Source organism: Bombus affinis, chromosome 1 (assembly GCF_024516045.1).
Source record: "Bombus affinis isolate iyBomAffi1 chromosome 1, iyBomAffi1.2, whole genome shotgun sequence".
Taxonomy (NCBI): domain Eukaryota; kingdom Metazoa; phylum Arthropoda; class Insecta; order Hymenoptera; family Apidae; genus Bombus; species Bombus affinis.
This window is the reverse complement of record NC_066344.1, coordinates 3,839,758-3,850,153: the sequence shown is the minus strand read 5'-3', so window position 1 is coordinate 3,850,153 and position 10,396 is coordinate 3,839,758. Positions and strand designations below refer to the sequence as shown.

The 10,396-nt window shown below is 39.3% G+C and overlaps 1 long non-coding RNA gene across 2 annotated transcripts; it reads left to right on the top strand.

The window, feature by feature from the left end:
* The first annotated feature begins 989 nt into the window (after nucleotides 1-989).
* LOC126915655 (uncharacterized) lies at nucleotides 990-8,405 on the top strand. 2 transcript variants are annotated; one of them, XR_007710286.1, is made up of 4 exons: nucleotides 990-1,631; nucleotides 2,064-5,879; nucleotides 6,206-6,303; nucleotides 6,379-8,405. It is a non-coding gene; the product is annotated as an uncharacterized LOC126915655 (long non-coding RNA). The 2 variants fall into 2 exon arrangements; XR_007710285.1 differs by having other exon boundaries at nucleotides 2,064-6,303.
* Nucleotides 8,406-10,396: the final 1,991 nt, after the last annotated feature.

Below are 10,396 nucleotides of genomic sequence, written 5' to 3'. Positions count from 1 at the left end.
GAAAATGAAAAAACGTATACGGGATTGCTTAACGTATTATTAAAACGTGATTACAATTATCTCAATGTGTTTTCGCATTAGAAAAATCTTCATTTTATGAGCTCGTCAGGAACTGAACTGATCACTTTTATTAATTTCTTAATTTCATTAGATAAGTAAATTCTAAGGTAAGCTTAAAAATCTCCGTATTCTGGATTAGTTATGAAATGACACAACGTATGAAGTCAAGAGCAATAACTAATTTATCTAAAAAGATTTACACACACACAAAAAAAAAGAAAAGGAACGATAAGTTCCCTTAAAGAAAATTATATCAGAGAATATTAAGCTTCTATAAAAGTCGTACAATATAAAATATATCTAGGTGCGAAGAAATATTTAATACAAGATCAACAATTTCTCTTTTTCTACGATTTCTAATTTATTGAAACAGCGATTAATATAACTGCTTCCAAATGAAATATCATTAGCCATAAGGCATAATCTGTTTGATCGTGCAGGATCTCAAAACAGGACGCAATATACCAAGACATCTATCTCATCACCTCTCGATGATTTAATTTATTACGCCACTCAACGCAACATCGAAACGATTTACTAGCCAAGATTCGCTATTAATTCCGCCGTATCCAATCTTCCGAGCCATGTGACAGTTGTTTATCAATTAAAACTCGTTCGCTCGTGAAAATACGATGCTGTGACACGGCTACTTACACGAGCCACCGCTATCGAAGCTACCCCAAAATTTCAATCTCCAACGACGCCGTTCGATCGACGCAATTAATGCGACTGCCTTTAATTATCTTCCTCGTCTCCTTCAAAGGAGAAGAGGAACCACGCTCAAAACAAGGAAGGGAAATATCAAAGGAACACTGAAAGAAACACGAAGATAAATGGAAAGAGAGAGACCAATCTTGGCACAGGCGTGTAAATAAAGAGGTTTATTTATACGCGTGCAATTAACCAGCGAGCAGATCGGCAGTCGCAGATGCAACTCTGCTCGAAGTGCATCAAGCAGCTACTTATCCACAGCGGTAACTGCGCTGGTGATAGCGTTAATAGCGGTGCGTGTGCGCTCGACTAAAGGTCGTTAATGCGACGTTATCCAGAAAATAGGGCGTCCGTTTTATCGGCCCCGTCGTTTCGTCGCATTTTTCGGTGGCCACGCCGTTATCGTCTGGTCGATAAAACCTTTGCCGTGATGGAACATCGAGAAATAATGTCGTCGTTGCTCAGTTGATCGGTTTTGCGGCGAGTATTCAAAAGAGGAAGCGTGTTTCGCCATATCGGGCCACTTTTAGTCGACTGATAAGTAACACGATTTTTAGATCATCGAAGAATACGCGTTGACGTATTGCTGGGAAAATGTTGATGATAGAAAGAGATGGGATGGAGGCGTTGGTGAAAATAGCAGAGATTTGATAGTTTATTGCAATGGTATCGTTTCGTCGGTTTATTTTAGGAGGATGTTTAAGGAGAATGTCGAACCGGCGGTTTTATGAGGAGATTTTTTATTTGTGCAGGAGTGGATTGATAAGATCGATGTAAAGTAGCACAAGTAACATTCCCAAGAGCCATTCATTCCTAAATGAAGATATTGGCGTGGTAAACGCTAGATCGTGGATGCTTAGGTAAATTAAGATTTATAACTATTGATATAAGTGATAAACATAATTATAATTATGAATAATGATAAACAGTCAAGATCCGTCCAACTTTTTTAAAAAAATTGTTTAATCGTTCAGTTGTATTTACAATTTTTATAAATATCGATTGCACAGAATTACTTTTTTGGGGAGTGATGATTGCGAAATTAAACTACAAATGTATATGCAAATTCATACCTTTACAAGTATAGTTAAAGAAGTTGAAAATAAGCAATAAGTTCTACTTAGTTAAATATGTTAACGAGTACTATAGAAGTATTAATTGGATATTCCTGCATGTTATATTTATTTCATATATTTTAGCACATTTATACTTATAATAAATGGATAAATATTCGATATCTGATAATTGGATTAATAATTTAAATCGATATAAATTAATGTGTTTCTTTGCAGAATTGCTCGATCTAAAGTTTTCAATGTGTTGATTGTTGAAAATATATATATATCTACAACTCGAAGAGCTACTTAATTCAAAGAAAATGAACGATATAAAGAGTTAATAATTATTTTGTACGATTTACTTGCGATTGGATAGAAAATCTTGAAGAACGATCATTACGAAAGGCAAGAAAAATACACGCGATTAACGCAAAAAGATAGTGAATATAAATTTCTAAATACGTCCAAAAAATTTCGAGAACGAGGTCAAATAGCACGAGAATGCCCTGCTGTTGTGAATAATAATGATTAACACCTGTTCGTTAATTGAAACGTGCCAACAACGCCTGTAAAGCTTTCTGCTTCAATCACTGTAATTATGTATTTATAAACGCTATTTAGCATTCGTCGGAGAAGGTCTAAGGCTTTTCCTCGGCTAATGAGTCTTCGTTATACACGCGTTAAACCTGTCGTCTAATCGCATTTGAAATGTTTTCGAAAATGATCAACGCATCCTTGGCAAGTATATTATAAATACATAGAGGTATTTACATTCATCGTGATTATACAGATGACATGAGAAATTGCTTCTTTGATTTCGAGACTATAGTTTAAAGATAAATTACTTAATTAAACATACTATGAAATAAATAATAACATTAAATTGCTTTACTGTGTTAAATAAAAATGATAAATAATACCAAATTATTATCGCAAGAATATTCCCGACGATAACATAATTGACGTACCGTACAATTCTATGCAATTATATGCAAGTATGTGCAATTCCGCATACTTTAACAATATGTTAGTGAAAACATAAAATTGCATGAACGCTTGCAGTGTATTCATTAAAAAAAAAAAAAAAAAAATTCAAAGTGACTAAAAGGGTGTAAAAATCAAGGAATCTTTAAACGGGCCGACTGGGACAGGTCCCGTAACATCGTAGCTTCACGCTTTCATCGGGCCGCTGGGTCCGGAGCTTTGATCCGCGAGACAGCTGGTAAAACGGCCGCGTAACAAGAGGAAAATAGTATCCGGTATCGATTAGAGGGGTGCGACGAGATTTTCCGTGGCAGCGAGCGACGCACGATTTCACGGGCGTTAACTCGAATCGAGGCGAACCGTCGATGGCCGGTCGATCGCGACAAGATAAATGACCGTGCGTCCGGCCAACCAGCAAACCGGCACTATTCTCCCAATTATGTGGCCTCTCCATCGACCCCGGTGTCCACCTGTCGCCGGGAACACGCCGTGATTGATGGACCACACGCGAGCAGTACGTGCCTCGCCACCGCCTCGATCTTTCCACCACTCTTCCTTCTCTCCTTTTCTTGCTCCACCTTCGACCGCTCGGCGTCGTTCAAGACTGAAATTTCGCGAACGCGTGACGCTTTAATTGTCCACTTTAATGCCTTTGCGTGGTCTTTGATCACGCGATTCCACGTATTTAAGCGAACCGTGAACCGATTCTGACGAATCGTCAGTTTCAGACGAATTCTTTAAGCTCCAGCCGCGAGCCACTCGAGGCATTCTCTTCACGCGGTATGTAATGATGGTTGTTGACGTTCTTCGCGGCTACTAGGAAGTCTGAGATGCGTCGCGGAACTTTTTAGACGTTATGTAATTTCAGGTTTCTGGATATTAGTCGAGTTTAATAGGAATTATATAATTAGTGCTTCGGTGATAGCTAGCTGAACAACATTACCATTAGAATAATACGGTATTCGATGTGAAAAAGTAGGAGTAGATATAGAAATGAACGATATTTGTGTTTAATATTTTCTCATGACATTACAAAGAACGAAAACATTCAACGTGGATATAATTATAACCCCAGCTTGTGTCTTATGAAATAGGTGTTTTAACTTATTAAACAACAGTAATTCTGAAACCAAAATTCATCGGTCTAATAAATACGATCAATAATGGAAAATACAAACCGTTGCAAAGAGTAATAAGAGATACAAAATATCTCTGCAAATTTACCAAACTATCCTAATCGGCGCGTTAATTACAAACGCTCGATCCCGTCCCTGATTTCTCTCACAAAGAATCCCAATCCCTATAAAATAAATTCGGACAAACTAACTATATACGTGCAAATAGTAGTCCCAAAAATAAACCGTGGCTACCGTTCAATGATCAAATAATGGCCGTAAAAATATGAAGAAACCGGATCGGAGTAACGAGGACCGCGATAAATCAAAAGCAGCGGGGTGAAACGTTATCGGTTCCAGATCAAAGAGCTTAACGATCGGATCGAACGCAGCGACGTAGGCTTGAGCCAATTATCAGTGCCACGAAGAAACGGAGCGGCGCGGCAGCAGCAACGATGGCGACCTCGGTTGGGGATGTTTAATTAATTAAGCCGGTCGTTAAATATAAGTCGCGTGGTAGCCAGGGTGTCTAATATTTCTTTGACTTTACGATTTTGCGCCGCGTGGACCAGAGGAGTCCCCATAGCCTATTGGACACTCAATGGGCGTCCCATAGGTACCAAAATGAAAAAGAGTACGTCGTCGTAAGGTAGTGAATGGAATTAGCTTATTTTATATTTGATAAAAATTTTTAATATTTAAAAATCTGGTAATAAGTTATATTTTTCATATTTCACAGAGAAACGGTCTTAAAATTCAACATGCGTTGTTAATGAATTTTACACTGGCAATTTCTCATTTTTTATTTGATTTTAGTTTCAAATATATATATATATATCTTTGTGTAATATTATGTCACTGATTTGTCAAAATTTACAAAACTTCGTAGATTTATCGGTTATTTCCAGATGGTTTATATTTCTGGATTTTATAGTCCCTTTAATTAATAAGTATATTAAAATATTCCTTGTTACGCATAAAGTGACTTTAGTAATAAAAATAAAGTGTTAGTTGTTAGAATAAAAAACAACAAAAATGTACCGATATACTATTCCTGTGATTTTCATTTGTCATGCTTCTTATATTTTCTCAAGCGAATAATAATACGAAACAAGTGGAACAAGAAGAAAATAATATTTCAATTACACTGTAAGATCGAACTATCAAATTCACTCATTTCTCAGACAACTTTCTAATAATCACAAAGATCGCGTTCTACGAATGTAAATAGACTGGAAATTTTGATTCGTTTACAGGAAATTCGAAAGTGCAAAATTTCATAGAATGCAGAGCGCGCATAATATGAAAAAATATATAAAACATCCACAGTATAGTGTTTTCTGTAACACTTGGTACGTAAAACAATTTTTTACCAAGGTTCTACATGCTCTTTTACGTTTTCAAAAATACGAATTTGCATAAAAATCCGCAGTGTAAATATAAATGAGGAAACTGACTAATTAAACAGGTAAAGACGAGTCTGATAAAACGGAGACATTCTGTTGCAGCTAAAGCACGTTCCGTGGGTACCAGTGTGAAAAAAATACGCGGTCGCAAGGTAGCGGAAGGAAGCAACCTATTTTTGTGGCTGGAGAGCCCGTACGATGAGACTCAGCGTGGGGTTCGTTTCTTTTTGGTCGGTGATACTAGATGCCCCGTCTAGGGGAGGTCTTTGACGAAGACGAAGGCGAACACGACGATGGGTAAAGGAAGATCGAGAAGATGAATAAGAGAAAAGAAGGAAAAAGGATGGATCGAGCGACGAAATAAAGAGAAGGACGTCGTCTGGGTGTTGGATTACTCAAGGCCTACGGGCAGTGGTTCCTTGAAACGTGCAATCGAGGCCCGCGGGTTTCGACAGTCTTCTTCCTGGGAATTTGGTTGCCAATTGCACGACGATGAGTCTTTTTTGAGGCTAAAGACTTGGAGAGCTACGAGGAAAGATACTGGTGTGAGTAGATGTTTATATACGTTCGATGGCTCGAATTCGTTGTTTTCGTTGTCACGTTATTTCTTATTGCATATATCCATCGCTAAATTATTCTCATCGAATGGTACGACAACTAAAATGCAACAATTACGACAGCGGAATTGCTTAACCTCGCTGTGGCTCGATATAACTCAATTTAACCCGAAAACGTAGATGTATAATTGAATAAGTATCATTGGAATATGGTTAATGATACCAAAGATAGTGTTTCGATATTTGATTCCAGCATGAAATATATTTATCTGTGTTTTAGTAACTTCTATGTATTTTACGCTTTTCATAAATAGAGTACTTTAAAATTTACAAAGAGGACATCCGGAAGCTATGCAAACGTCGATAAGAAACGTAGAAGAAGAGCAGAATTAAATAATTGAATCTACACAACGTACGTACCACTAGCAATGAATGGAATCGTGAACACTAATCTTTCATGAGTTTAAAATATGAATGATATTCGTAGGTCTCACGACTTGTCTATTCAAAACACTCTGAGAAGACTTACGAGTAAACGGCGTTAAGAGCCTCTGTAACCGCTCGATACCGGTACCGTTTCGAGTCACGAATCGAGAAACGGAGATCGATAGCCGGGATACTCGCCAATATTCCTGGTGCCGATAATCTTCGCGCAATTTCGCGGAGCCGTGAAGCCCGGGGCGGTCGGTTTGCGGCGGCGAAAACAGAAAGAGCGAGCGGATCCGCGGTGCAGGATCACGGAATGGTTAAGAAGCGTTCTCGTAGTCTTGGCTCCGAGATCCAGCCACCCCGTCATTTACATATTCATACCCTATCGGTTGATCTCGATCAACGATGCCTGATAAAACAGTTTAAGCGCTAATGCAGCCGCCGCGGTGCCCAGTTCCAGGATTTTTCTCGTCGCGATAATCTCCGTTTCGTCGGGATTTTCAATCGATTGCCATCGCTTTCCCCTGGCCTGGAACCACGGGAAATTACCAATGAATAGTGGCAGCTTTGGAGAATGGTGAAAGGAAACGCGGCCAAGTGTCGCAGTGTGTTCTTCGATGCTTCGAGGGATAGGATGTTTACCCACGTGCGCCAACGACTACACCGAGCTGGGAGTTAAGATAATGTTTGCTCGAACCAGGAATCGACTATAGGTTACCATCGACTACCGTGCAGACGCCTTTTTTTAGCTGACGTTACCGTGCAAGGTGAGGGATTGTTTTTTCTAGCGAATTGTTTTTATTACACTTTCCTTTGGTGCGCAGAGCAATTTGTTGGAGATTTTAGAAGTTAAGTTAAAGAGCTTTTAATTGAGACCGAGGATCGAAATTTAGATCGAGGGTCGAGGGCGCAATTAGTTACACATGTGTGTGTTAAGTTAATTTTAGAGACATTTTTCTTCGCGCTTTTGTTCAATATTTACGTAGAATCGAGCGAAGGGAATATTCGAAACGTGTCTTTTGAGTCTGTATCTGTCTGTCGTAATTTGTCGTGGCGTGAAACAGATATTGATACGTAGAAATAATAGAATTCAGGATTTATCTTCACTTCAACGAATTTTTCTATCTACGTGTATTTAAAAATTTTCTGACAGAAGAGTTAGCAAAGTTAAAATATTGCAAGCTAGTTATGGCAGGCGAATTTTGCGAAACGAAGAAATAACGTAGTTGTAAGTTTCAAATTCACTGAAACATCAATAATACCTCGAAAAATTAGCAACAAATTAATAAACAACTATCGATGGAACCCAACAAATCCATCGCAAAGCAAACTCAAATCTATTTAAATCTCTTGAAAATATCTCCAATAAACTAATCAACGATATTTGATAGGGAAGTTTCTAAACAAATTAAGAAGCTACAGTAAATCTAACAATCCAAAGGACGATATCAAAATCAATCCTATTCAAACAATTTCATACACACAGAGGCCCCGATGAAAACAACGAAACAGGCCTAAAATTCCTCGATAAAGTTAACAATCAACTATCGATAAAATCCATGAAAGTCGCATCGTGTATCAAAATGAAACACTTCCGTGTAATCATTAATCTGAAATCTGGAAAACGCTGAAACACTCGTCCAATCCGGAACTCATCGTAAATTCCTTTCACACAGAATCGTTCGAAACTCTTCGCTGCAGTTCCGCAAAAATCCATCTACCCGTCCATCGATCTGAATATTTCCATCGGCCAGGATTTTACGCAGGATCGTTTCATCGATCGACGATTCCCTTCCCATCTATACACGTGCTTCCCCGTTTATCGTCCCGATAAGAGTATCCCGAGGAGAGATAGTGTCTACCAGAACAAGAAGCATTCCGTTGGTTCGAGGAGAAGCCTGGAATTCCTGGTCCGTATCCATTTCAAAGGACAATGATCCGGCAGTGCCTTTGTGCGATCCGCAATGGAGTGGTTGGACTGTCGTTGATTACTGGCGAAGGAGCAGCGCTATGGGTGAAAAGCTATGACAAGGGTTGCACGAGTGAAAAGAGAGAAACGAGAGGGGCTGGATGAAAGTTTGGAAGAGAGGGGAGTAGGGGAGGAGGGGTGGTTGCTATCAATCACACAGGCTGGATGAAAGCCACGCGGTCGGCTCTGTGTCACGCCATTGTGAAATACCAGCTGAAATTCGAGCGCGAATCGTCCGAAATTTTGGAATTTTAATTCAACGGCTAGAAAATCGCTGGCTATTCGACGGATCGACCGGTATTGTCTGCTGTCCGCGACACGTACGGATGCCTGGAAATGATTATTTGCTGGCTGTATGGTGTTTCGATGAGATATGGCTGAATGGAAATTTCAGGGGCGAGCCATAGGTATGGATTGATTGGCGGTAAATATTCGCGGAAAGATTTGTGGTACTATTCGTATTAAAATCTTGTAAGTTGAAAATGGGAATTGTTTCGTTTATGGAACAGACTGTTTTTACGATGCTTGGTAACCGCGTTAAAGGTTTTTAGTATCGGCAATGTAGCAGTATATTTAACAACGTGATTTCCGAGATTTTTCTTACTATTATTTGGGCAAATTCTTGTGTCTGTTCTTTTAAAAAGATCGAATCTCGTAGGTGGTTTTATTCGTTCGACTGGGATTTTCCTTTATTAGCGAGATTCGCGTTTGATCAATATTGTCAACATTTTTCGATATTCCTCTATCTTTTTTAACATTTTTTACGCTTGTTAAAATTTATTGTGTCTTCTATATCTCTTCACGTTTGTTACGTTTCTTCAATTTTTCAAACCAACGATAAGACGGGGCAGACGCAGAAGAAGCGAACAAAATATTTCGATCGCGCAATAAGGTTTGCTTCGATGTTCTTTTAAAAGATCCAGCTCGCTCGTTTCTCAGACAATTTTTCGGCAACTAGAAAACCACATTCCACAGGTACAAATAGAAGAACCGACTAATTAAATCGTGAAAAAGTATAAAACGAAGGCGCTTCGTGGTACCCGGCGTTTAATTTGCGTTACAATCTGGGATTACTGTCAACAGCTTTTATTATACATTCTGGTCGTAGCATTTCGCGAATCGCCTGGTATTTTCTGCCCTAAACGACAACACGTTTCCTCCTCGAACGACATTCCGTCTTTTTATCGTTCACTTTATCGCATTCCCCTTATATCGAATTCATGACCAAGAGATGCATCGGATAGGATGTTCCGTGGCGTGTCCAGCTTGATGTCTCCAACGGACATCATCCGTATTTTTATCAGTGTCTCCCGTAGGATGATGACACGACGTCGCCTCGTGAAATGACAGCAATTAAAATTCCATCGTTCGCGGACCTCGAAAATCGTCTTGTAAACGAGTATCTTTCGATCGATGCTTGTCGTTGATGTAATCTTTTCATTAATGTACATTTTTAAGCAAATTGGTCCAATAACGACGAGACGGAACTCGATGATTTATACTCTGTACCTGCCAGGTAGACGACGCTCGAACTAGTAATAGGATCGTTAAAGAACGATCTAGTAATAAGATCTACGGTAGTTTGGTCCTTTGCAAGACGACCGTACCACTCTACACCTCCTTCTTTATCCTTTCGTCCACGCTGCATATTTCTTCCTTCTTTTGTTAAGTAATTCTTCCTTTTTCGCGGTTCGTTATAACTTTTTTGAAATTTCATCAGCACCTAGTCACGAAGGAATCTAATACCAGGTCCTAGATTTTCATGAAGGCGTCGTGTTCACATAACACGTGCAGCCGAATATTATTTTACCTGGACGTAGGAGGGGGGAAACGAATTAGATGTCCTGGGGCGAGCAGCGGTCGGTTTCTGGTTACACATGGACCTCCTAAGGCTGTCCGGGTTAATAAAACATTGGTACCTACGACAGTAGTCCCTTTATTACGAGCGTGTCGCATGATTTTCGACGGTTTCGCTAGTCTGCCAAGAAATACACTCCGATCAGCATCGTGCTGTGTCAACGAGATATTTTGACTGGTAAAAAAGCAACGTGCTTTCAAAGGGTTAAAAGATTTTTGTTTAACCAACTGGACTAGCGAGGATTCTATT